Source organism: Hesperophylax consimilis, chromosome 20 (assembly GCF_061612785.1).
Source record: "Hesperophylax consimilis isolate HC1 chromosome 20, BYU_Hcon_1.0, whole genome shotgun sequence".
NCBI classification, from domain to species: Eukaryota; Metazoa; Arthropoda; class Insecta; order Trichoptera; family Limnephilidae; genus Hesperophylax; species Hesperophylax consimilis.
In genome coordinates, this window is record NC_142855.1 from 4,175,997 (window position 1) to 4,202,423 (window position 26,427).

Sequence of the window (26,427 nt, forward strand, 5' to 3'; positions counted from 1 at the left end):
AATTAAACTTTTTTTGTGCAGTGTAAATTATAAAATGGCTATTAATCACGTTTATGAAGTACAAGGTGAACAAATCAACCCTTTTACTACATCAGATTCGGCAGATATTATGGCAGAAGTAAAAAGCATATTTTGTCATTTTGCTAAGTTAAGGCACAAATATTTAAATGCTTTACGATGACCACCTAAAGCACTAAAACTTTTCTGTATACTTAGTTTATAACTGATTTTATTTATTTTCTGTTTATTTATGTACCAACAATTTGACTAAAAATAAAGTACGTATTTGTGGGTCAATTCAAAAGCTAAAACGATTCTCCAGAAAAATAGGCAATTCACGAACACCACGTACATACACTAAACCAAACCGTAAACGTACACACACTAAACCAAAAATCTTTAAAACGAGATAACCCTAACAGTCAAAAGATGGCAGTAAAAGCGTAAAATGAAAATTAAAAAAAAACAATAATACAATAATATAAATTATAACAAATAAAATAAAAATAACAAAAACTGCAAACAGTCGTTAGTACGGAAAGATCTTACAGGTGTGCCAAAATTTTGCCCATCAACAGGCGCTAATATACATAAACCAAATCACCCCATCTGAAAAAAATTTACAGAACACAAAACAAAATGGACAAAAACATGGAATGATTTTTACCTAAATTGATGAGAAATTAGAAAAACAAGCGGAAATAATAACTCATTCCGTTACTTGAAATGTGATGGAAGCGCTTATGAGAAGATGAAAACAATTATTGAGGAAAACAATATCCTTAAAAATAAAGTTTTAGAACTAGAACAAAAACTTAAAGCAGTAGATAGAGAAAAACGAAAAAAAAAACCTGGTGTTCTTCGGAATGGAAGAGAAGGGAAAATCTGAAGGAGACCTAGTAGACTACATTAAAGACCTCAGAGTAAACACGGAAGTACATTTGGACAGTCAAGAAATTAGAAACGTGTACAGAATAGTGAAAACAAAGCGAAAACACGAATCGTCCGGTCATAGCCTCTATCACGACCCAATGGAAAAAACACCTTACACTCAAGAAAGAGACAAACCTTCCGCCAGGTATTAATGTGAAAGAAGATCACTCGAAGGAAATCCTGGAAAAACGAAAACACCTTCAACATCAACTAGAAGAAGAGAAAAAGAAAGGAAAAATTGCTTACATAAAATATGCCAAACTGATAGTGTTAAAACCGAAGGACAACATTAGCGAAAAGCGAAAAAGAGGAACTTCAGTCATGAGCACAGATGAAAGTAAATACAAACAAAATGTCAAGCAATCCTTCACAACCTCTACCCAAAACTAGCATGAAAGAGACCAACAGACCAAACATATTGAACTATGTCAACCGGGCAAGTTCTGACCCACAACTAAATGCTCCAAAAAAACTAATTACTGTCTCGGAAGATCGGAAACAAGGAATATTAACACCAACCAAAATTAACAACCAAAACCAAACAAAATAAAAGTCTCCCAATTCGGCTGGTTCCCGCGGGAGTTATAGACCACAACCCTCTAACAACAAGAAGAAACAAAATACTCAATATTGTAACTTTAAATACAAGATTGTTAGAGGAGGCCTATGCCAAGAGGCAAACTGAGCTTCGGGAAGAAGTTCAGAATAAAAGGCTTATTATTATTATACAGAAACAAAATAGAAAAAAGTAAAAATTAAATAAATAATACTTCAACATTTGCATTGTACAGCCACAACTTTAATTCTTTTTGGTATTGCGCTAGTTTAGTTGTTACTTGATTTTTTTTTGGTAATAGATTAAAAGTGCGAGGTCCAATAAAGCTACTGTGAGGTTGCATTAGCTTGGTATTGGTTTGTGGGGTACAAAATACATGATTTCTTCTAAAGTTGATTTTGGTTTCATATTTTTGAAATTTGTTTTGGTTTTTCATGACATATTTCAGGCTTTGAAGTAAAAATAGTTTACGGAGATTGAATAGTTGAGATTCCTTGTACAATTGCTCAGTCGAAAATGTTCTCTTTTTATTATATATAACCTTGATAATATGATTTTGTACTATTTGTAGTGGTTTAATAAATGTATCTAGTGCGCCACCCCATCCTAATATACATTACATAATTGAGGATTGCACTAGAGAAAAATAAATCATTTTCAATTTGTCAACATTGAGTACTTCCTTAAGTCTATAAAATATGTACGTCAGATATCTTAATTTAGAAACGGTGTTATTAATTTGTGGGAGCCAGTTAAAATTTGTGTCAATATATACACCCAAATATTTGATCTTATAAATTTTTCCAATTTCAAAGCAAGAGGTGCATGTTACTTTGTTATAGTTAGCATTATGTAATCTAATTTCAAGGTTATTGGGAGGTTTGTTTTTACTGTTTATATAAAAATTTAGGTAAAATGTTTTATTATAGTTTAAGAAAAGTCTATTACAAGTTAGCCATGAAAAGACATATGAAATATTCATTTTGTTGCATTTAAAAAAGTTTCATGCCAGGATTTGCCATTTACTACTATTGCTGTATCATCAGATAAAGATAAAATTTTACCAGCGATTACAACATTACATAAATCATTAATATATATTAGAAATAGAATTGGGCCAAGCACAGTCCCTTGTGGTACTCCTTTTTTATCACTGTTTCTGTGCTATAAAAGTTCCCTTTTTTGTTTTTTGTAATCTGTCTTTGAGATAGTTAGTGAGAATTTTTAGTGCATCTTTTTTGAAACGGATACTTAACTACAGTCGGAATATAAAGAAGCTTTTATAATCTTGTATGAATAAGAGCGTGACGTTTCAAATGTACCTTTTGAGAACATGAATATTCACAATAGAAACAAGAATAAGGTTTTTCTCTAGAGTGGGTTAGCATGTGAAATTTTAAATAATCCTTTCGGGAACATGAATAGTTACAGCTAGAACAGGAATAAGGTTTTTCTCCAGTATGAGTAAGCATGTGACTTTTTAAATAATCTTTACGAGAACACGAAAAGTTGCAGTCAGAACATGAAAAAGGTTTTTCTCTTGTGTGGGTAAACATATGACGTTTTAAGGATGCTTTTTGAGAACATGAAAAATGGCATTCCAAACATGAAAAAGGTTTTTCTCCAGTATGAGTACGCATGTGACGATTAAAATTCCGCATTACAGAACATGAATAGTTGCAGACGGAACCCATATAAGGTTTTTCGCCAGTATGGGTGAGCATGTGACGTTGAAAATTTCTCTTTTCAGAACTTGAATAGTTGCAGTCGGAACATGAATAAGGTTTTTCTCCAATATGGGTAAGCATATGACATTTTGAGGATGCCTTTTTAGAACATGAAAACTTGCGTTCCAAACATGAAAAACGTTTGTCTCCAGTATGAGTACGCATGTGACTTTTTAAATGTCCTTTATGAGAACACGAATAGTTGCAGTCAGAACATGAAAAAGGTTTTTCTCCAGTATGGGTTAGCATGTGAAGTTTTAAATTACCCTTTCGGGAACATGAATAGTTACAGCTAGAACAAGAATAAGGTTTTTCTCCAGTATGAGTACGCATGTGACTTTTTAAATTTCCTTTTTGATAAAACGAATAGTGGCAGTCAGAACATGAAAAAGGTTTTACTCCATGTGTGCGTACGTGCAGTGCTAACGCTAACTTGCGTGAACAAGAGTAGTTACAATAGAAACACGAATAAAGTTTTTCTCCACTCCCCTTCGTGTCCGTTATTGAATCTGAAAGAAAAAGGAATGCGAAATGAAAACCGAAAACAATTAAAGCAAATTCAGACAAATAAAAATCGGTTTTACCTCCAGTCCGGGTAAAACTTTCAGAGTAGTCTAAGAATTCCTTTTTAACATCCAGCAGGTCTATGTCTATTTCCGTATAAGGGATTCCCCCTCCACCTTCTTCTCGGAGTCCTGTTTCTGTCTTAATGGGGACAGTCTCCACAATAATGCTACCTGCAATAACAAATAACAATACACTTATATACAGTTACAATGTTGAGAAAAAAAGTAAAAGTTTTGCTGTTGTCGGTGCTATTTAATGGTGGTTTGTAATTAATGTTGCATCATGTATACATTTAAATGGTATATTACATTTGATAAGTACAAAAAACGAAATGATTTGTTTACGTTAAATCACTTTCCGAGAGAGTTCCACAAAATGAAAATTTAACATATTTGACCACAAAAATCAAAAGTTAAATAAAACTTCTACGATAATCACAAATTCACGTCTTATTATCATTTTAATTTTAACAAAAATATTACACTATTATTTGTTTAGCAATAAAAACGACACATTTCAAAAGCAACGGTTTCATACTCAGGATAAACGTTAACGTTAAGCTAAATATGCCATTGAGAAAACACGAAAAAGGGGGATCAGAAAGTCTGACTTTAATTTCTAAAAATGACACGAAATGACACTTTTGGGTTGTTTTATCGATTCATTATATTGTTGAGAAATTTCAGATAGAATGTCAAATTTTCTTAAAATCAATCGCATAATGAATTCCGCAAACATCATTTATTAATTTTCGGGAAATCGACAGTTTACATTAATTCAGTTTGTACATAAGTAATATATATTAAAATAAAACCAATTATGGATTTCCTCCTTGTGACTTTACCTCTACTGAGGCAGCATAATATGGAAACAGTAAATTTGTGAGGGAGGAATATGAATTAAAAAATTTATACAATACAAAAGAATATATAAAATGAACAATTTAAAAAACAATACATTTATAGCAATGGAGAGAGGTTGTGAATATAAATCAAATCATAATAGAGATATAAGCAATAGAGACTAACATCATAATAATAAATACAACTTACACGCTTTATCTTATGAACCGACATGACATTTGTAGTAGATAACGTGAGATGTTAAATTTAAATGCTTAAATGTGGTGAGGTGCTTGAGGAATTGGAATTCGACTTTGGGTCTTGGTTCGACAGTTTCCCGTAAAGCAATATTTCTAAGGTAACATTTCTAGAACCGATGGACAACAAGTTTGTTAAGTAGAAAACAAGCAACTGTCGTGAGTACGCCCATCTGAAACACCTTTGTGATAATATACGCAATGCAACTTACTAGTTGGCTGAACACTCTCCGCATACTGCAAACATTCCGTCTTTACATCCGGAAGGTGGATGTCTATATCCATATACGGCATTTCACCTGCGCCTTCTTCCTGGGATCCTGGTTCCGTCTTGATGGAAACACTCTCTGAATTTGGAAAATCCATGGCACTGCTGTGATAGAGTTCTCTTATGTGATAGTAACTGGTCTCAGCTGATAATAAGACACAATTGTAACGGTTAAATATAAAATAATTAGTTCAATTTGATTGCGTAACAGTAAGAACAGAATTTTAAATTTGAGGTTGGTGTACTTTTGCGTGCGTCAATACAGTTGTCTCATCATATTATGAAGTATAATAAATATGGTTTGTTTTGATAAAACACTTCAAGCAAGTTTTTAGGAAAGTTACTTTTCAGCGGTTTTATAATATAGATAGTCTTCAAAGTACGTAAGTAAGTAAGGCATTTTAATAATAAAAACAAAATTAAGGTGTAGTGTTTAAGGTTCGAGAAATTCAAAAAATAAAATTACTCAACACAAAAATGTGTAATAATTATTATAAATAGAATTGTAATGGTTATTTCAAAATACAAAAAAACAACTGGCCATTTTCATATAAACTTTAAAAAAATTATAGTGATTTACGTTTTGGAGTATTGCGTCGAGTTGCGGTACCTCCTTTTTTAGCCTACGTCTCGGAAAGGGCAGATGTAATTACTGATTATATTTGATATGTTGTAGGTAGAAAAATAAAACACCCTACTAGGGCAGCGCCCTTGAGGTGATTTCGCACAAAAACGGCGCTATACAAGTTTAAAGGTTTCAACGGTTTATTTATAAGGAAAATTCTTCTGTATAATTATTATTACTAGCTAACAACATTTTCGATTTCCGAGGCAAGAACAAAGTTTAAGAAAAAAATTTACTTGGTTATGTCTATGTTATGTTTGACCTTGAGGTTAAATGCAAGTCAAGAGATGTCTTAATTAACGTGACTGAGAAAAGAGATGAACTAACTAATCACTTGTTTTGTGTTTATCTGGTTTAAATGTGTCATTGCGGCCATAAATCAACAATGAACAAACTCATATACTCTCGTCTGTCACATGTTAATCTGGTTTGTGTTGGGTAACTGAATGCGTTATTTCGCGAATGCTGATAAAACCGATAGGTAACAATATTACAATAAAAAGCACCAATTAACTGGCATAGCTGTTACTTGGTCAATAATAGAGCAAGAAACTACTTACGTACAACGCAAAGCGCAGCTGTCAACTACAAAGTGTTACAGAAAAGTCACTAGGGAAGTAGAAGCGCTTGCAATTTTAAGAACTTTGGTGTAAAACCAAGATGATTATTGACATACTCTCAAATCAGATAAATTAACCACAATTATCTGTAGTTAATACAAAATATTAGATCGAAAGAAGCAACAATCACTGCACTGCAAGCAAAAGTAAGGTTAAGAACATGTTCAAAAAGCACAAGAGACGCCGAACCAGTGTTTCCATACTCAAAATCTAAAACCCTGTTACTAGGGTATAAAACTGCCTTGAAAATTATTAACCTTTCCTCATCTGTGGTATGTATTTACTACACATTGCTTCTAATAACTTTAATAACTCTATTAATATAACAAAATTCTGGGTTCAGGTATTCCTCCGTTATCCATTTATGTACTGAATTTAAATATAATATTTTGCATAGTTTTCAATTTCTATTCACAGTCAAAGAATTTTGTTAAAAATCGGAAAAAAGTACACCAATACAATTAACCGTGTGACACTTCTACGCGAAGAGTGTGCGAGGAAATGACACGCTATTGATGTCCCGCTTTAGTTTGCTATGCGGGAACATGAGAAATCCACACGACCGCTGTTGTAGCTGTATGTGTGCGTCCAGCACCTGTTGTGCCAACCGGCCGTCAAGCGGTCACGGGCCGTTGTTAGATATGGACCCCTCGCACGTTTTTTACGCATTTGCCTATGGTTTTTTCATGTTTTCAGCAATGAAATTACAATTATTATTTCATTTTAAATAAAATATAATAAACATAAGTGGTTCGCTATGAATATTTATATTTTTCCAATAAAAAATCGCTTATTTTGAGTCGTGTATTGACTACACAGCATCGGAACGCGTGAATTTTTTAAAAGTCTAATAAAATCGTACACAAACTGCGGATCTTACAACTTACAACGTGATTATTTTTTAAAATTTTCCAATAAACTTGCGTTATGTCAAAATTCGGTCAGTGTTACCAGATGCATGGTTTTACAATGTTTTCATGTTTTTTTGTCAATTATAATTCGTCCGGTTTTTTACCGTTCAACCAAAATATAGTCATTTGAGTGGGATCTATTTTATAAAAAAAAACATCTTTTTAGTTTGTGTCGTCTGGGTGGAACTAACTACCACATGTATGCAAAACCAACTAATTAAATGTAAGATAATTTATGGATGATTTATTATAATTTTTTTTTTTTACAGTATACCGCACAAGAGTCCCAACTGCTCCCGTCTGGAGCCAGTGAGACTATGGCATCCCCAATTGGGGTATGTTGTGAGGCTGAGGGTATTGGGGAGGAGAGGGAGATGGGGAAGAGGAAGGTGGGGAAGTACCTGGCTATTCAGATCTGGACACCAAACACGGCTAAAGCCATTTCAAGCAACGTTTCAATTCTGAATGGTGGTCTTACACCAGGGCGATACTGAGAGTATCTTCCACTCTGGAACGTGTCGCAAATATACTATATATTATTTTAAATTAATTTATTGTGAAATAACACAAATTAATCAAATAAAATTTATTTGCGCACGCCGGGTTCGAACCCGCGACCTTCGGATCTGTAGTCAAAAGCGTATACCACTAGACCACGCCGGCCGTCATAATGATATTTGTAAGAAAAGTTTGAATCATTGGCATACATTGACAATTTTTCTACTGATCTATAATGAACTTGTTCCTCATCTTTCTGTATCATGCACTTTATTTTCTATTAATATATTGTGAACGCCATAAAATGGCTTTTACAATAGAATGATACTCGTATTATAAGTAAACAGTGGTACATAAGGGAACATTAGTAATAAATTACAGAACAAGAAATGTGTACACAAAAATAGTATTGCAAGTGATACAGTTGTTAATAGAAGTGCACTGAGACAATACATAATTAAACGAAATATCTACAAGTGTTATAATAGTTGAATGAATACTAGGTTTGTATAAGACCTGACACGAACCGAGGTATGAGGTGTTTATGATAATATACAGTAATTAATACATAATAAATTCTATTAACGTATAGAATGTCATAATAACAGAGAAAATTTTATTTGAACAAAATATTGATACGTATAAAAAAGTGACTTGTCAACATGTATAATCTAGCAAAATATTATAAAAGAGTAATTAGTAGTGAGTTCAAAATGAATTTTACTCGGAATAGCTGGGCAGGTATCGCTATTTCGCATTTATATTTCAGGTCTGTCATCGTTTAAATTATACTTTTGGATAAGAAATAATATTTCAAGAAAATAATACATTTGATAGCTAACACTATAACATATCTGAAGTGGATAGTTTAAATGTAGTAAAATATGTTATAGGACCCACGCAGAAGAATTTTATCAAACCGAACATTGATTATTGTGTTTGAGGTATGTTATTATAGCCTTCTTATGACTATATTCCGCGCAGTTGAATACATCTACTACTTCTAAGAAAACATTGCCAACTGCATGCAATCTAGGTATAAGGGAGTATATAAATGACTCAGTCCTGATACTTTTGTTGCAATTAAAAAATTTTGATCGACTAGTTCTTGTAAGGTATATGGAAGGTAATTAGACTTAATAAATCCGGGCTGTCTATAATACCAATAACAATTTTATAAATAAAAATCAAGTTGGAAACAAATCTTCTATCTGAGAGTTTAAATAAGTTTAGTTCTTTCATCAAGTGATTGTAGTTTATTGTTTCAAATTCGTAGTCCGAGTTATTAGTACAATTAGTTAGATAAAGTATGTGTAATGTTGTAAATTTTTTTTTGCACAAATAAAATAAAATAAGGTAAGGAGTGTGTGCAAAAACCGAGTTTTTTGGTCGGTCTGTCCTCTCTGCCTACCCCTGCGGGGAAATGGTGTGATGGTTGGTAAGTTATTTTAAAGCATTGGATCGGTGTAATAAAAATTATTTTTATATTCTTCCTATTTCCCCACAATCTAAAAACGTATTCCTCTTTTTTTTCCTTTTCTGAATCAAGATTATTGCAATGTTGTAGAATACAATGTACTGTAAACCAACGGTGTGTCTTTATTCAAAATTACTTAAATTCTTCCTTTTTGTGATGTCATCTCAATAATAGATTTTTATTTTGCTCTACGTTTTACGTAAAAATTATTTATTTATTTAAATAATAACGGCACAAAATGCCCCTTTACCATATTTTACTTAAGTATAAAACATAATTGAAAGTTAAATGACGATAAACAAATTTTTAAAAGTATTATAAAATACTTATCTGTAATATAATAATTATTAGATATGACAATAAAAATCTCTTATTCAAAAGACTGTTGGTTTTATTAAAACGTTACCCATGGATTATAATTAATTATAACATCAACCAATTTAAAAGAAAAGTCAAATATAAAAAAGTTAACATGTTATATGATTTTTATTTTAGCACGTGAGAAACCACGGTACACAATTTGTCAATAATTTTAGGTTGAATAAATAAATAAGTATTACTGAGAAGCCTTTATTTTCTTACAAAATTAAAAAAATAAAAGTTTACGTAAGACATGTTTTTATTTAACCTTTCCCTTACGCTGCTTTAAAAATCCACGCGTTCCGGTGCTGTGTAGTCAATACACATCTCAAAATAAGCGATTTAATATTGGAAAAATATGAATATTCATAGCTAACCGCTAATGTTTATTATATATTTTTTTTAAATAGATAATAATTGTAATTTAACTGCTGAAAACATGAAAAAACCATCGGCAGATGCTAAAGATGCAAAGTCCATATCTACAAAAGGCCCGTGACTGACTGACGGCCGTCTGGCACAACAGGTGCTGGACGCACACACACTGTTATGCGGTCGTAGGTATCGATGGTCTAAATCAAAATACAACTGCGGACGTGTGGATTTCTCATGTGACCGCATAGCAAACTAAAGCGGGACATCAATAGCGTGTCATTTCCTCGCACACTCTTCGCGTAGCAGTGTCATGCTGTTAATTGTATTGGTGTATTTTTTCCCGATTTTTAACAAAATTCTCTGGTTTTTAATTGAATTTGAAACTATGCAAAATATTATTTTTATATTCAGTACCTAAATGGATAACGGAGGAGTAAATAAAACCTGAATACAGAATATGTTTTATTTATAGAGTTATTAAAGTTATTAGAAGCAATGTATAGTAAATAAATATCACAGATGAGGAAAGGTTAATAATTTTCAGAGCAGCTTTATGTCCTACAAACAGGGTTTTAGATTTTTGAGTATGGCAACACTTGTTCGGTGTGCTTTTTCTTTCATGTCTTTTCTAACATGTTCCTAACCTTACACTTGCTTGCAATGCAGTGATTGTTGCTCCTTTCGATGTAATATTTTGTATTGACTACAGATAATTGTGGTAAATTTATCTGATTTGAGAGTATGTCTTGGTTTTTCATCAAAGTTCTTAAAATTGCAAGCGCTTCTACTTCCCTAGTGACTTTTCTTTAACACTTTGTAGTTGACAGCTGTGCTTTGCCGTGTACGTAAGTAGTTTCTTGCTCTATTATTGACCAAGTAACAGCTATGCTACTTAATTAGTGCTTTTTATTGTAATATTGTTACCTATCGGTTTTATCAGCATTCGCGAAATAACACATTCAGTTACCAAACACCAACCAGATAAACATTTGACAGACACGATTATATGAGTTTGTTTATTGTTGATTTATGGCCGCTATGACACATTTAAACCAGATAAACACAAAACATTTGATAAGTTAGATTATCTTGTTTCTCAGTCTCGTTAATTACGACATATCTTGACTTGCATTTACCCTCAAGGTCAAACAACATACATAACCAAGTAATTTTTTTCTTAAACTTTGTTCTTGCCTCGGAAATTGAAAATGTTGTTAGCTAGTAATAATAATTACACAGAAGAATTTCCTTATAAATAAACCGTTTTTTGAATACATACAAAATAAAACGTATGTATTATTTAAAAAAATATATATAAATAATAATAAATGGATTACTTGTATAGCGCCGTTTTTGTGCGAAATCACCTCAAGGGCGCTGCCCAAGTAGGGTGTTTTATTTTTCTACCTACAATATATTAAATGTAAGCAGTTATTACATCTGCCCTAATGATGCTGCAATGCTTTCCGAAACTTAAGCTAAAAAACTAGGTAGCGCAACTCTACGCAATACTCCAAAACATAAATCTATATAATTTTTTTAAAGTTTATATGAAAATGGTCATTTGTTTTTTTTTTGTATTTTGAAATAACCATTACAATTCTATTTATAATTATTACACATTTTTGTGTTGAGTAATTTTATTTTTTGAATTTCTCGAACCTTAAACACTACACTTAAATTGAGTTTCTTTTGTTAAAATGCCTTAGCAATAATTCCTTTTCCCTATTGTACTTTGAAGACTATCTTAATTATAAAACCGCTGAAAAGTAACTTTTCTAAAAACTTGGCTTGAAGTGTTTTACCAAAACACCCCATATTATTATACTTCATAATATGATGAGACAACTGGGTTAACCCACGCAAAACTACACCAACCTCAATTTAAAATTCTGTTCTTACTGTTACGCAATCAAATTGAACTAATTATTTCATATTTAACCGTTACAGTTGTGTCTTATTATCAGCTGAGACGGGTTACTATCACATAAGAGAACTCTATCACAGCAGTGCCATGGATTTTCCCAATTCAGAGAGTGTTTCCATCAAGACGGAACCAGGATCCCAGGAAGAAGGCGCAGGTGTAATGCCGTATATAGATACAGACATCCACCTTCCAGATGTAAAGAAGGAATGTTTGCAGTATGCGGAGAGTGTTCAGCCAACTAGTAAGTTGCATTGCGTATATTATCACAAAGGTGTTTCAGATGGGCGCAGTCACGACAGTTGCTTGTTTTCTACTTAACAAACTTGTTGTCCATCGGTTCTTGAAATGTTATCTTAGAAATATTGCTTTACGGAAACTGTCGAACCAAGACCCAAAGTCGAATTCCAATTCCTCAAGCACCTCACCACATTTAAGCATTTAAATTTAACATCTCACGTTATCTACTACAAATATCATGTCGGTTCATAAGATTACGCGTGTAAGTTGTATTTATTATTATGCATATGTATTCCTGTATAAAGCAGTTAACAATAATATTCAATGCCCAGAGTTGCTAAACAAGATTCCATTCAATGTACCTGCGCGTTCAACACACTCTTGTGTCCTGTTCAGGGTTGATCAAAGCAAAACGAACTCTAAGCATAATTCTTGCCTGAACAGACTATGCAATAATTACAATATCGTACTATCCAAGGTTCATATTTTCAGTTGCAAACTTACAAAATACTAGAGGTTCATTAAAGAATATTTATCTGATGGTTTGTGAATGATGTTTATGTCTCAATTGTTTATTATTTATATCTTTTATTTTATATCTCTCTTATGATTTGATTTATATCTACAACATCTCTCCACGGCTATAAATGTATTGTTTTGTATATTCTTTTGTATTGTATATTTTTTAAAATTCATATTCCTCCCTCACAAAATTACTTATTCCGTACTATGCTGCCTCAGTAGAGGTAAAGTCACAAGGAGGAAATCCATAATTGGTTTTATTTTACTATATAATACTTATGTACAAACTGAATTAATGTAAACTGTCTATTTCCCGAAAATGAATAAATGATGCTTGCGGAATTCATATGGGATTGACTTTAAGAAAATTTGACATTCTATTTGAAATTTCTCAAGAATATAATGAATCGATAAAACCAACCCAAAAGTGTTATTTCATGTCATTTTTAGAAATTAAAGTCAGACTTTCTGATCCCCCTTTTTCGTGTTTTCTCAATGGCATATTTAGCTTAACGTTTACGTTTATCCTAACTATGAAACCGTTGCTTTTGAAATGTGTCGTTTTTTTTGTTAAACAAATAATAGTGCTTAATTTTTGTTAAAATTAAAATGATAATAAGACGTGAATTAGTGATTATTGTTGAAGTTTTATTTAAGGGTTGATTTTTGTGGTCATATATGTTAAATTTTTATTTTGTGGAACTCTCGCGGAAAGCTAATTATCGTAAATAAAATCAATTCCTTTTTTGTACTAATCAAATGTAAAGTACCATTTAAATGTTTACATGATGCAACATTAATTACAAATCACCACTAAATAGCACCGACAACAACCAAACTTTTACTGTTTTACTCTCAACATTGTAATTGTGCATAAGTGTATTGTTATTTGTTATTGCAGGTAGCATTAATGTGGAGACTGTCCCCATTAAGACAGAATCAGGACTCCGAGAAGAAGGTCGAGGGGGAATCCCTTATACGGAAATAGACATAGACCTGCTGGATGTTAAAAAGGAACGCTTTGACCACTCTGAAAGTTTTACCCAGACTGGAGGTAATACCGATTTTTATTTGTATGAATTTGGTTTAATTGTTTTCGGTTATCATTTCGCATTCCTTTTTCTTTCAGATTCAATAACGGACACGAAGGGGAGTGGAGAAAAACTTTATTCGTGCTTCCATTGTAACTACTCTTGTTCACGCAAGTTAGCGTTAGCAACGCACGTACGCACACATGGAGTAAAACCTTTTTTATGTTCTGACTGCAACTATTCGTGTTCTCAAAAAGGAAGTTTAAAAAGTCACATGCGTACTCATACTGGAGACAAACGTTTTGCGTGTTTGGAATGCAAGTTTTCATGTTCTGAAAAGGGATCCTTCAAACGTCATATGTTTACCCATACTGGAGAAAAACCTTTTTCATGTTCCGACTGCAACTATTCAAGTTCTGAAAGAGGAAATTTTCAACGTCACATGCTCACCCATAATGGAGAAAAACCTTATTCTTGTTCTAGATGTAACTATTCTTGTTCCCGAAAGGATTATTTAAAATCTCACATGCTAACCCACACTAGAGAAAAACCTTTTTCATGTTCTGACTGCAACTATTCGTGTTCTCAAAAAGGACATTTAAAAAGTCACATGCTTAATCACACTGGAGAAAAACCTTATTCTTGTTCTAGCTGTAACTATTCATGTTCTGTTATGGGGAATTTAAATCGTCACATGCGTACTCATACTGGAGAAAAACCTTATTCATGTTTCGACTGCAACTATTCAATTTCTGAAAAGAGAAATTTTCAACGTCACATGCTCACCCATACTGGCGGAAAAAGTTATATGTGTTCCATCTGCAACTATTCATGTTCTGTAATGGGGAATTTAAATCGTCACATGCGTACTCATACTGGAGAAAAACCTTTTTCATGTTTGAAATGCAATTTTTTATGTTCTGAAAAGGGATCCTTAAAACGTCATATGTTTACCCATACTGGAGAAAAACCTTTTTCATGTTCCGACTGCAACTATTCGTGTTCTCAAAAAGGACATTTAAAAACTCACATGCTTACTCATACTGGAGAAAAACCTTATTCTTGATCTAGCTGTAAACTATTCATGTTCCCGAAAGGATTATTTAAAACCTCACATTCTAACCCACACTAGAGAAAAACCTTATTCTTGTTCCTATTGTGAATATTCATGTTCTCAAAAGGTACATTTGAAACGTCACACGCTTACTCATACCAGATTATAAAAGTTGTTTATATTCTGACTGTTGTTCAGTAAAGTAAAAAATAAAATTACGTAGTAATTGTACCCTTCTGCCAGTATTGTTTGTTCAACCCGGCCCCGCACTTATCAGGTCATTCCGGCCTGAGATGGCGTTTGAGTTAAAAAGTTCGCCAACACAAGTATGTCGATCCTTTGACCCGCGACGCAACATTTATTTTCATTCTTTGTCATCTGGAAAGCCATTGTATAAATTATCCACCGCGTATATAATGGATTGGTTTTCCTTATCATGCAGTTGTGTAAATTGTGTTGGTTACTGTGACATTTTGTTAAATTCTCAGTAATTTTAAAATCGTTCTTAGATTAAAAAGTTGAATTATTTGTAGGAAAAACCAATATTCTTCTATTGAAAAAAAATTGTTAAACATTGGAATTTTTGTAAAATGTTACTCATCTTTTTTTTCGTCTCATCAGAAGATTGTAGAATCAACTCCTGAAGTAAGCACGCTTTTCCCCCGGAAACCTTATAAATATATATATTTATTGGATATGATAGTAAAGAAATTTGGAACATAGTAAATGAAATCTCAGAAAAAGAAAAAAAATTCTCTCGCAATATTCATTCACCGAATATTATCGGGAAAATATTTTAGTCTATGACGACCCAAAAACCTAAGCAGATCATGCCAACCATTACTTAAGTAATATCGGAACGAACATAGCCAACAAAATCCTAAAAGCCACTAATAAAACTCAAAATCTCCTAACCACACGGGTAAAATAATAGAACTCTCCTAACCCCACACCCATATCCCCACGTAGGTCGTGTACGTCTCTAATGTATGTTAAAATTAATAAGTGACAGATGGTCGGTACATTCGATGTTATTGTTTAAAATTTTATGTATAAATGATAAATCAGATTTTCACTACTCATCTTTGGTGCAAATATTGAATGTACATGGAAATTATTGTTGGAGATAAGATATTTTATACATTTGTTTTCTATTATCGTTGTTCAGTTTGGATTGTGGATTCCAAATTGGCGAAGCGTACACCAGTGTACTTCTGACTAATGCGAAGTTTAATATTACGATTGTACTCGGATTACTATAAATTTTACCTATACGTCGTCAATGTGCCTATTGAATTTAATTTTGCTATCAAGATTAACACCGAAGTCTTTACATTCCCTTTTTAAGATGAAAAGTTCATTGTTGTTTCTAAATATATTTGATTACTGTCCTTTTCTGTATCCTGTATTTGTAATTGAACATCTATTTTTCCCAATGCATTAGTGGTTACGTACTTTATTCTATATTCATGTTTTGGCTCTGTGCATATGTGTATATCCCTGTCCATCTCCCCTTTCGTTTGTTCTACTTAACCTCCCTTTTGGGTAAAGATTTGTATGTGGTACTTATAATAATGTTATTTAATAGTGTTTTGTGAATCAACTTATAATTTTATATGAAAATACCAATGAAAACTTGTACCTCTTAACTCCCATTTATGTATTGTAAGTTTTTCTCGTCCTACAATGAGTTTTGTAACTCATCGGGATTGCTCTAGCAAGAAACTGAGTCTCTTTGATTGAGAGCCCCACTATTACCGATCAGTCACTGGGTCGATTCCCCCAATATTGGTGAGTCATATATTATATGCTTATTTTTCGCACTGTAAAAATAATCACCTTCTACACTTTCAATAAAAGGTTGATACCCTCAGTGATGGCCACGGATTAGGGGAGCTCTAATTCAAGCCAATTATTTTTTTTGTGCTGTATAAATTATAAAATGGCTATTAATCACGTATATGAAGTACAATGTGAACAAATCAACCCATTCCTACATCAGATTCGGCAGATATAATGGCAGAGGTAAAAAGCATATTTTGTTATTTTGCGAAGTTCAGGCACAAATATTTAAATGTTTTACGATGACCACCTAAAGAACTTAAACTTTTCTGTATATTTAGTTAATAACTGATTTTATTTATTTTTTGTTTATTTATGTACCAACAATTTGACTAAAAATAAAGTATATATTTGTGGGTCAATTCGAAAGCTAAAACGATTCTCCAGAAAAATAGGCAATTCACAAACACCGCAGTCGTATATCAAATGATTTTTATATTGTTTATTAATTAAACAAAATTTACTTTTTTTATATAAAAAAATTATGCATAAATTTTAAATCAAAATAAATCAATAAAAAAATCTGCAAACATTACAGTAAAAAAACATCCTCTTTTGAAAAAGTTAATACACCATGAAAATACATTGAGTAAACTTAATTAATATTTTATTGAGTTAGTTAATTCATGTTACAAAATTTGTATATTGTTACCCACGTACAGTTAGTGATATGTCACATTCTCAGTCAACCATTCTATACATTTAACAGTTTGAATTATTCTCTATTTCTGTAAATATATTAGAAAATATTACCATTTGTAGACTCAATATTATGAGCATAGTAAAAATATATGTATTTTGGCATTCAGTTATTGAATAGTTAATAAAAATATCAAAAATATGTACAAGTTTCGATTGTATTAGGATTAAATTAAATTATTCCCTAATTTGTTTTATAATACTCCCCTTTCTTAAGAATGCATCTTATGACTCTGTTTTGAGTTCAGATTCCGTCCTTTTCCGATTCGGCAGTTTCTTTTATTTTACTGAATATACAGGGTGTCCGGAAACTCGTAGTACAAGCGGGAAACTGGTAAATCTACATCACATTTGTAGTCGATTTTGTAGTATATTTTTTTTTTATTTGAGCTTTCGTTATCGAGTAAATCGAGTTTGAAGTTGATTTTTTTTTTTTTTTTTTTTAATCAAATTCTTATAAATTATTACTGAAGATCAAAGTACCCAACTAATTAAAACTATTTGAAAGTAAAACAAATGAAGAAACTCGGATTTGAAGCATTATTTTGAAATCACCCTTCATTTAACCCGGTGTAATCATAAAATATTTCTGCTCTGCAGGGTTAAAACATCTGTTATTCAACCCTAAACACCAGAAAAAACTTTTACCCTAAAATTGCCGAAAAATATTTTTTTTTGGTTTTTTTTTTTTGAAAATGCTCATTTCAAAAAACTATATGTTTTTTTGGGTTCCCCATGTGGTGTAGATTCTCCAGTTTCCCGCTTGTACTACGAGTTTCCGGACACCGTGTATAAGTTGGTATCGCACAAAAGTATCAACTGCTCCTGACCGTCTGGAGCCAGTCTCACTGTGACATGTTCAATTAGGAAGAGTTGTTGACAGAGTTGCCAATACATATATGTAGTGTTTAAAATTAGCTCGATGCTCCCATATTAACCCCGGATGCAGACAACAAAAAATTAACATTCCGAATATCAAATAAGCACACATAATAAAGCCTTAAACTACTCAGCTGTATCCCCTTTTTAATCTAATGTACTTATCCTTCTATTAGTAGAGTTGATAGTGTTAAACGTATCGGTATTTAAACATACGATCTTCTTAAATTTAATGTACATTTTTCAAACCTAACGGCAAAACTATAAAGAATCATCTATTTCTTAAAAAATGTTAGGGATCTTATAAATAGAAAAGAACTGAAAAAAAATTGCTGTGTTCTAGTACAATCATCACTTGAATATATATATATATTTTTTTTTAATTATTTTAATATACATCATATGGGTTACATTAATACATACATATTTTGCAAAATATAATATTAAGGTTCATTATTGGTCATGTATACCTTATCAGAAAAGAGGAGCTCTTGTGCCTGATAAGGGAGCCACGATTCTTACTTAGATAACTTACTAACTAACTAACTAACCATCACGCCGTTTCCCCGCAGGGGTAGGCAGAGAGGACGGACCGCCAAACAACTCTTGGTCTTGGCACACACTCCTTGCCTCATTCACATTCATACATCGTCTCATACATATTCTTCTATTATTCTGACTCTTGACATGGCCCGACTTGAGTATCTGATTCACTTGATCGTGCCATGTCTTCCTCGGGCGTCCCCGACTTCTGCTACCATTCACATTTGCATCATATATCCTCCTTACACTCCTATCTTTGCTCATTCGCTCTACATGCCCAAACCATCTAAGCGTCCCTTTCTTAATCTTACTCATTACGCTTACATCAGCCTTGCACTCTTTGCGGATCTCCACATTCCTCACACGATCAAACATGGTTTTACCACACATACGCCTCAGGGATCTCATTTCAACAGCATTTAATCTACTTTCATCCTTTCTTTGCCAGTTCCATGCCTCACTTCCATACATCAAGGTAGGTACCAGCACTCCGTTGTGGACTGCTAACTTCGCTTCTTTGGACAATTTTTTGTTAGCGCCTACGGCGTTTAGTCCTCCATTAACGGAATTACCTGCATTTACCCTTCTTTCAATATCTCTGTCAGCCTTCCCATCTCTCGTAAACATACTTCCTAAATACACAAACTCATCCACCTGCTCCAAGTATTCCCCATTCACAATTATATTGCACACTGTTTTCGTACTCTCTCTTTCAAACACCATTACTTTAGACTTACTTACATTCATCATTAACTCATTCTTCATGCATACTTCGTTCATCCTAGACACGAGAGACTGTTTTTTTTTTTTTTTTTTTTTTTTTTTTTCTTTATTCATGAAATATTAATGTGTACAGTTTTTACATGCTTTTCGACTACCACACTAGACACACGCCCGTATTATGGTAGTCGAAATTTATATACATAGGTTTATTTAATTATATAAATGTAATATTTGATAACTTGTTAATCTAAGTATTTTTTTTTTACATGCAATGTATGTGTATAATAGGTGACAGACATGACTTTTTTAATGTAAGTTTTTTTGGAAAAAATGTTTGATTTCATTTATTTGTTCTTGTTGGTTCGTAATACAGCGCAATTCGGAGGGGAGATTATTGTAGTTTTTTATGGCTTGGTAAATATAATGGTTTTGCATTTGAGTTGTTTTAAAGATTGGCGTAATAAATTGATTTCCATTTCTCATGAGTTTGTAAAATTCTTGATATTCTGTGTTATTTTTTTCTTTACACATTTTTATAATGGAAGTTTGCTTAAATATATTATCATCAATATTTGGTACTGGAAACAATTTAAAAAGCAATTTTGTTGGGAAAGTAGAGTTTTTTTTAAGTATTACTTTTATAATAATTTTTTGCGAGACTTTTACTGAGTTTAGGTTGTTTTTATAAGATCCTCCCCAACCTATGATTCGTATTGTATTATTTGATATTATTGGTATTATCAGTTGAGGTTTGGCCATATATACTTGCCTGAAGCCTTTAACAAAGATTCAAATACTAATCAGAAGGTTATTCTTAAAGTTCTCTAAAGGACGTTGTTATTACTATACTCAAGGGGAGTTTTAATATTAGTACTATTCATGTAAAAGAAAAGGAAGAAAGAGTAAAAAAAGAAGTTACTTACTTGCAAACACTATTAAAAAATAATTTAAAAAAAATATAAAGTTAGGGGTTAGTCCTTAATCTAGGCTTAATAATAGTCTAAAATTATAATTCTTATCTGGAACCGTGGATTTCCACGTTCGCACTTATCACCAATAACACAAGCGGCAACATGGGTTGGATCCGAAGGGCGGAATTAGTTCAGCCTGGGCCGAGGCCCCGAAGGGCGGAGTCGGCAGGCAGCGACTTCTGAGAGGGCAGCCTCCTGGTCGGAAGATCCTCGGCGACCGCTCCAAGGGGGAGGGCAGGAAGTTTCTCGGCGGAGGCGAGACGGTAACTCCTGAGAGGGCAGATTCCTGGGCGGAAGCGCCTCGGCGGCCGCTCCAGGAGAGGGCGAGATGATGACTCTCGAGTGCCAAAAAACCAAATGTTGAGTGCTGAATTGGGAACTGTCGAGTGCTGAATGGGAACTGCCGAGAGGGCAGCTTCCTGGGCAGAAGCGCCTCGGCGACCACCTCACGGGGCGGCGAGATGATCACTATCTGACTGGGGACTGTTAACTGTTGGTTGTGGAATCAGTTGTATTCAGCCGCGCAATCCGGCGACCGTAGCACGCCTGTGGTGGGGTGCTGGAACTAAAGTGGTTCCGATTTACCCCATTTCGGTACGTTGTCCGAGTCCGTGGCGCTGGTATCGCCATTCTCACCGCTAGAGTTATTATTGTTTTAAAATATGTTAAAATTACATTTGTACAAAAGACTTTCAAACAATTGCAATATAGTCAGCCTTGGGCAAAGGTGTTTATTGCCGGGTCGCTGGCTTAACGTTATCCCATTTCAGATTTAAGACTTTATGGGTGTATTTCTAAGTGAGCTTTCAAATTTATATTGCGGTTGCCGGCCAGGCTATTCACTAAATATTGAAGGTCTAATAATTCGAACTGCCGCCCCAATCTGCGTGTAAAATTACAGACACATGCGAGCGCACGTGTTCAATTTGGTCTTTCTGTGAATTCAAGTCACGTAGATACCTAGGGACATATCAACGTGAATTTGTTGTGTATTTTTTGGTTTTTTATTTATTTAATTTTTTTGTTTCTTTATTAAGAAATTAATCTTAACCTAAAAATAAGTCTTTTTAGGTTTTTCGGCACTTGAACTTTTTCGTCTCCTCGTGTTTACAAGTTCTCATCTTTGAATGCTTGAGAAAATGAGCTGTAAATACCGATACTTTAAGATAATTTTCTCAAGACAGCACTTTGCCAGATAGAACATTGTTCTAGAGAGGAAACTTTTCTACATTCCGCCAATTTTATTATTAAAAAAATTTTTTTTTGGGCTTCTTTTAAAAATATATCTATGGTTATTATCTGTGGTTAAGTAGAGAAAAAACTTTCCTTAATACATGAAGTCTTGCAATGCAGTGATCGGTGCTCAGACTTAATACATGAAGTCTTGCAATGCAGTGATCGGTGCTCAGACTTAATACATGAAGTCTTGCAATGCAGTGATCGGTGCTCAGACTTAATACATGAAGTCTTGCAATGCAGTGATCGGTGCTCAGACTTAATACATGAAGTCTTGCAATGCAGTGATCGGTACTCAGACTTAATACATGAAGTCTTGCAATGCAGTGATCGGTGCTCAGACTTAATACATGAAGTCTTGCAATGCAGTGATCGTTGCTCCGACTTTCGAAGTAATATTTTGTACAAACTACAAATAATTGTGTTAAATTTATACGATTTGAGATTATTTCAATAACCATTATAATTTTATATCGAAGTTCTTAAAACTTTAACGCTCTACTTCCCTAGTGACGTTTCTTTAACACTTTGGAATTGACGGCCCGCGCTTAGTCTATTATGTCAATAACAGCTTCTTGCTATATTATTGACCAAGTAACGAATATGCTCCTTAATTGGTGCTCTTTATTGTTAAAATATATTGTCTTGACACTTTGACTTATTCGGTAATATAGCTTTCGCCATGTAATATTTTTTTTTTATCATACACCAACAAGGTTAGCAAGACAGACAAGAGTATATATGAGTTGTTGATTTACAGTCGCTATCGCACATTCAAACCAATCGATTAGTTAGTTCAAATCATGCAGATCCTGTGGATTTTTTGGTAATAATATATATTAATAAATATAATTACAGTTAAATTGAAAAATCTGTACTAACCGTTATGTAATAAATGTTAGTGAAGCGCTTTGATTTAACGAAAACCGTTGAACAATAATTTTTTCTGTGGGTCAAATTTTGTGAAGCAACATTGCGTTTGTTTTTGTTAAATTCTTAACTGAGCTGTCGCTTTTCCTACGTTTTATTAGTAAAAGTGGCCGTGTATTGCAGGTGATACAGTTAATAATAAATCTATAATTTCCATGTGAATGTTTTCATGAAAAAAAACTACACAATGACGTTTTGACCGAATATGCTTAAGCTTTTTTTCCATCTGTGATATATTTGAATAAAAATGAATTAATGCCTTAGGTAATGTTTTATTGCAGTTCTGCTTCATAATCAGCTGAAACCAATTACCACCACTCTACAATATCACAGCAATGCCATGAATCTTCCCAACCCAGAGAGTGTTTCCACCAAGACGGAACCAGGGTTCGAGGAAGAAGGCGCAGGTCAAATGCAGTATATGGATAGAGACATCCACCTTCCGGATGTAAAGAGGGAATGTTTGCAGTATGCCAAGAGTGTTCATCCAACTAGTAAGTAGCACTGCTTACATCGAAAAGGTATTTCATATTAACGCAGTCAGAACAGCTGCCTGATTTTTATTTTTGATGTATTTTTTTTTAAATACCTTTTATTGTTAAACTGTTAACGAAAAAGTATTAACCTATTATTCCGCACGCTCCTGCCCAGACCCATTTGATCACTCAATAAATCATATCACTTTCCTACCTTCAAAAACAGTTCAGAATTAAAAGATTACGCATCTAAGGTGTATTTTTGCATTCCAATAAATATGTATTATTGAAATTAAATTGTAGTTCCATTTGTTATACACACCAACGATACACATAAACACTCTAAAGACTTTGTTCATCATTAACTTGTAGTTCCAAATGCAATAAATACATACAATACACACAAACGATACACCTAACAACTTTGACACTATCATACATAAGAATTCCGAGGTATTTCAGATGGACACAGTTAGGACAACAGCTTATTTTCTTCTTCCCCTTTTGTTGGATATCGGTTCTTTTGATTTTATCTGTAATGTATTGCTGTCAATTCAAAGATTTTAACTCTAAGATCATGCATAGTATGATTGACGGAATTTCTTTGTTGTGGATCTAATTTAGGGCTCTAAGGGTACTTGGTTATCTATAATTAGGTTATCTAATTCCTCAACCTGTTGTCTCACTATATTTTATTACTTAAATAAATCACCACGTTTTAAGAAACTAGACCTTTTGTTTGAAATTTTCAAGAAAATAATGCTTTCTCTAAAAACTTCCCTAAAGTGGATGTCTCGTGTCATTCAAGTATGTATTCTTAATTCGCAATTTTTCTGGTTTCTTAATAGTATTAAATCATATCTCAATTCATAGTGACACAATTAATTTTACGCTGACCACTAAATATCAGTTCGGAGTTTATTTATCGTGGTCAATGACCGGTCGGTGGCTGAGTTCTGATCGCGCGATTAAAAGCCGTTCAATTTCTTCAACTATAAATATGTTCAAATACATATTTACAGTTTTCTAATATCAAAACTAAGTGAACATTTTAATGTATTTAAATTATTGTCGCCCAAAATACTTCCTACCAAGCAACCCGGTCGCTTAAACCGAATATTTCAAGTCTGACCAGATTGAAATCCAGGCTGACACATTTTCCATTCTTCAATAATAAAAAATAAACATATTTTTTTAAAGTAATAAAATGGAATCCCACGAACATATCAGTCTAGCGATAAACGCGGTTTATACTAACTCAAATAGTTTATTGTATTCTATTTTTTTTTTTAAATATTTTTTTTTTTCATGTACTGTTGTTTTAACCTCTCAGACAAAGACTTTTATCTACTATGTGTTCCTTTGAGAACTGTCAAAACGTGATAATTTTTGTGTTATTTACGAGTTTTGCTAAAAGCTTCATAACTCACGTTTTGGGAAACGTAGCCTCATTTTAAAAAATGTTTGGAAAGATTATGAAATCCACTATAGCATTGTTTTGTTATACGTAAATATTTGCGTTTCTAAATATACATTTTATGAAAACGTCAAAAATATGTAAGAATCGCTTACAATTATTTCAAAGCCTTGAAAAATGTACTTTTTTCTGAGTATCATAAAGAAATAACACTTTATATATTGAAGAAATATAATTAAAAACTATTAGTCACCTCTAAATATTGACCGTCTAAACTAAAATATTTTTAATAAATTATTTAGAAACGCAATAAATTATGAACGAACAAGATGACAGATTCAATCGGCTTAGATAATGCAACTCTACGTTCCATAGATATTCTTGAATACAGACGCGTAGCGTTATTCATTATCGATACTCTGTTTTTTAAATCATGGCAATCCGTATACTAGTGATGGAAATAAATCGATTTTTGTAAAATCTCGCGCGTTTACGTGAAAAGACGTTCTAATGTCTTGACCGCTATTATCATATTTTCGTCTTTTGACGTTCTAATGTTCTGAGTGGATTTATTTTGTGAACTTTATGTAAAAGCCTAGTCGGGAGTAAATTAAAAAAATTAAAAACGGTTTTGGTTGAATTAACTTCATTGAATATCAAATATTTACGAGAGCTAAGCAATCCAAAACCATGATTAAATGTAATCATACCACGACTGAGCATTTCTAACATTCGCTTTTACCTAGATTCCTTGAAATTAGTCAGTTCACGATATTTGCGAGCACAATCAACGATTGATAAGAAATTTTCCGACCGCCGACAGACAAATTTTAACGCGGCCTCAATAGTTTCAGATAACTTCGGACTGTGATGATTGAGAATGATTATATATTTTTGTGTAAAACACAGTTTCAGTTACAGATGTTTATTGTAGTGAAAAAAGGTGAAACTTGAAGTGGGTTACAAAAACTGGATAGTTTCTTAGAAATAAGTTTTGTAATGTTATTTTCTTCTAAATATCGTTAACTTCCAAACGGCGGGAAGAACCTTAAGTCATTTTAACGCGCTTGCCTCTTACGCGGGAGCGGACTATAGTGATATTTAGCTTCAAGCCTACAAAACACGCATATTTGTTATATTATGTTAAAGTGTTTTTTAAAGTTGTGTTATATTATTTTTAGGTTTATTATATAGTTGTGAATGATGAATACTTGGAGCAGGTGGACGAGTTTGTGTATTTAGGAAGTATGTTCTAGAGAGATGGGAAGGCTGACAGAGATATTGAAACAAGGGGAAATGCAGAAAATTCCATTCATGGAGGACTGAACGCAGTTGGTGCTAAAAAAAGATTCTCCAAAGAAGCGAACCTAGCAGTCCACAATGGAGTGCTGGTACCTACCCTGATGTACGGAAGTTAGGCATGGAACTGGCAAAGAAAGGTCAAAAGTAGACTGAATGATGTAGAAATGTGATCCCTGTGGCGTATGTTTAGTAAAACCATGTGTGCTCGTGTGAAAAATATGGAGATCCGCAAAGAGTGCAAGGCTGATGTAAGCGTAATGAGTAAGATCAAGAAGGGGACGCATATGCATGAAGAATGAGTTAATGATGAATGTAAGTAAGTCTAAAGTAATGGTGTTTGAAAGAGAGAGTACGAAAACAGTGTGCAATATAATTGTGAATGGGGAATACTTGGAGCAGGTGGATGAGTTTGTGTATTTAGGAAGTATGTTTACGAGAGATGGGAAGGCTGACAGAGATATTGAAAGAAGGGTAAATGCAGGTAATTCCGTTAATGGAGGACTAAACGCCGTAGGCGCTAACAAAAAATTGTCCAAAGAAGCGAAGTTAGCAGTCCACAACGGAGTGCTGGTACCTACCTTGATGTATGGAAGTGAGGCATGGAACTGGCAAAGAAAGGATG

The 26,427-nt window shown here is 33.2% G+C and overlaps 2 long non-coding RNA genes across 2 annotated transcripts; one reads left to right on the forward strand and one right to left on the reverse strand.

The window, feature by feature from the left end:
- Window positions 1–1,840: 1,840 nt before the first annotated feature.
- On the reverse strand, window positions 1,841–6,551 carry LOC149413936 (uncharacterized). The gene is made up of 4 exons (XR_016304162.1): window positions 6,336–6,551; window positions 5,095–5,295; window positions 3,801–3,953; window positions 1,841–3,725 (listed from the first exon to the last, which is right to left on the reverse strand). It is a non-coding gene; the product is annotated as an uncharacterized LOC149413936 (long non-coding RNA).
- A 4,092-nt stretch (window positions 6,552–10,643) lies between these two features.
- Window positions 10,644–17,332, forward strand: LOC149413937 (uncharacterized). The gene is made up of 4 exons (XR_016304161.1): window positions 10,644–10,861; window positions 11,967–12,184; window positions 13,604–13,756; window positions 13,832–17,332. It is a non-coding gene; the product is annotated as an uncharacterized LOC149413937 (long non-coding RNA).
- The last annotated feature ends 9,095 nt before the right edge of the window (window positions 17,333–26,427 follow it).